The sequence below is a fragment of the Salvelinus sp. IW2-2015 genome, linkage group LG34 (genome assembly GCF_002910315.2).
Source record: "Salvelinus sp. IW2-2015 linkage group LG34, ASM291031v2, whole genome shotgun sequence".
In the NCBI taxonomy this organism is placed as follows: Eukaryota; Metazoa; Chordata; class Actinopteri; order Salmoniformes; family Salmonidae; genus Salvelinus; species Salvelinus sp. IW2-2015.
The window spans coordinates 5,030,504-5,033,112 of record NC_036873.1 but is presented as its reverse complement, the minus strand read 5'-3'; the positions used below and the strand labels follow the sequence as shown (position 1 = coordinate 5,033,112).

The 2,609-nt window shown below is 39.9% G+C and overlaps 1 long non-coding RNA gene across 1 annotated transcript; it reads left to right on the top strand.

The window, feature by feature from the left end:
- The first annotated feature begins 214 nt into the window (after positions 1 to 214).
- Positions 215 to 2,355, top strand: LOC139023646 (uncharacterized). The gene is made up of 3 exons (XR_011474800.1): positions 215 to 1,068; positions 1,171 to 1,208; positions 2,333 to 2,355. It is a non-coding gene; the product is annotated as an uncharacterized lncRNA (long non-coding RNA).
- Positions 2,356 to 2,609: the final 254 nt, after the last annotated feature.

The following is a 2,609-nucleotide window of genomic DNA, read 5'->3' as shown; positions in this document are numbered from 1 at the left end:
CTGCACCAGAACCAACTACAACAGCTACTGTCTTCACAGCCCTCTGCGGTAAACACACACACACACCAGGGCTCCGTTCTGCCACCATTTAGTCGCATTTTTCGACCCTTTGACTTGGCTGTGCGAGTTACATTTTTAATTGGTTGCATCAGTGCGAGCTGCACATTCTACATGGTCACCTCACTCAAAATGTTTAGGAGGCTAAAAGCATGATTTTGGTCGAACAGTAAAGTGCATTATCCTCATGATTCCTGTAATGAAAGTCTGTCTGTCTGCTCCTGTACCCGTTTCGCTGGGGCCCGTTTCCCTGGGGCCTGCTGCTGTGTTGATCAAACCACTCTCAAATGCTCAGAGAGAAAACAACGTGTTCTGATTTGAATAACGTTTGAAAATCCTATTGCGAGCAAAACACAGCTGTCTTGTTGTCACACTTAGAGGTTATCAGCTTTCTTTAGGTACAGGTTTTTTATTTCTCAGCTCTCAATTTTGAGCTCAATAGCAACTATTTTACAACCAAGATATTTGATATGGCTTTGAGATACCAGGCCTCATTGGACGGTAGGCTACAATGGCAGCATTTTTGGGACATTAAAGCCTGATTGAATACAGAGATAAAATAACCCTGGTTGCAAGGGGGGGAAAAGCGGGATAAAACTAGTGATTTGACGCTGTTACGGTGTCAACCTGGCTGGATATTAGACGGTCTGCCTTCACTACTCCCGCCCTAATGAAGAAACATCCTATCAGGAACAACGAAATGGAAATATTAAAAGGAGATTTGGAAGAAAGACATTACAACTGAAATAAAATGATTTGACTGGAAATGTAGCCTATGTTCATTATGATGATTATAACTTTGCGAAAATACAGTTATTGAAGAACAACTTTTAATCAATTGGCCTACCACATTGTAAATGAAAGTGATGTGGATTGCATCAGTGTGTGATAGACAATTTCAATATCATCATAAAATGACTTTCCCTAAAACATTTCCTTCTATTTCAGACATGGTTTCTTCAGTAAAGTAGGCTGCAATATACCACAGCAACCCTGTATGAAATCACAAAGGTTCAATATACCCACAGTCAAACCCTGTGAAAATTACAAAGGCTTCAAATATACCACAGATACCTGTACGAATAAGGTCAAATACACATGTAGGACCTAAAGGTTCAATATACCACAGCAACCCTGTACGAAATACACAGGTATCAATTACCACAGCACCTCCTGACGAAATCACAAAGTCAACTTAACCAACAAGCACCCTGACGAAAATCACAAAGGTTTCAATGATCCACAGCACACCTGTACAACACTCACAAAGGTATCAATATTCCCCAGCGAACCGCTGCTTAACGAAATCAAAAGGTTCAATAAGTACCACAGCAACCCTGTATGAAAATACAAAGGAATTCAATTATACCACAAGCACACCTGTACGAAATGCACAAAGTTCAAGTATTACCAGCAGCAACCCGTGTATGAAAAAATCAAAACGGTTCAATATACCACAGCATAACCCTGTACGAATCACACAAGGTTCAACTATACCACAGCAACCCACTGGTACGAAATCACAATAGGTTCAGATACCACAGCAACCCTAGTCGACATCACAAAGGTTAAATATACCATCAGCACACCTGTTCCGAAATCACAAAGGTATTCAATATACACAGAACCCTTTACGAAATCACAAAGGTTCAATATAACCACAAAACCCTGATACGAAATCACAATCAGTGTTCTAATATACCAAGCAAAAGCCCTGTACGCAATCACAAAGTTCAATATACCACAGCAACCTGTACTGAAATTCACAAATTACCAATATAAACCTACAGCAACTCCCTGTCGAAATCACCAAAGGTTCAATATACCACAGAGCAACCCTGTACGAAATACACAAGGTATCTATACACAATACCCTACATAAAAGTTCATACCCACGCCTTGTACGAAATCAACAAAGGTTCATATTACCACAGGCAACCCCTGTAGAATAACAACAGGTTATATATACGCACAGCAACCCTTTACGAAAATACAAAGGTTCAATTATACCACAGCAACCCCTGACGAAATTCACAAAGGTTCAATACCACAAGAAAACCCTGTACGAAATTGACAAAGGTTCAATTAAGTACCAACAGGCAACCCTGTAGAATCACAAAGGGTTCAATATTACACACAGCAACCCTGTCGAATAAACACAAGGTTCCAATATAGCCACGACAACCCTGGTTTACGAAATCTAACAAAGGTTCAATATACCCACAGAACCTGTACCATTACAAGTTCATACTCACAACCTGTAAAATCACCAAAGGTTCCAATATACCACAGCAACCTGTACGAAATCACAAAGGTTCATAATATACCACAGCACCTGTAACGAAATCACAAAGTTCAATATACCAAGCAACCCTGTACGAAATTTACAAAGGTTCAAAGTTTACCACAGCAACCCCTGTACGAAATCACAAAAAAGGTTCAATTATACCTACAGCAACCCGTACGTAATATCACAAAAGGTTTACAAGTAGGTGAGTCGCCATGTCTCAAAAGAAATCCAAAGTCAATTCTACCACACAACCTAAAATCCA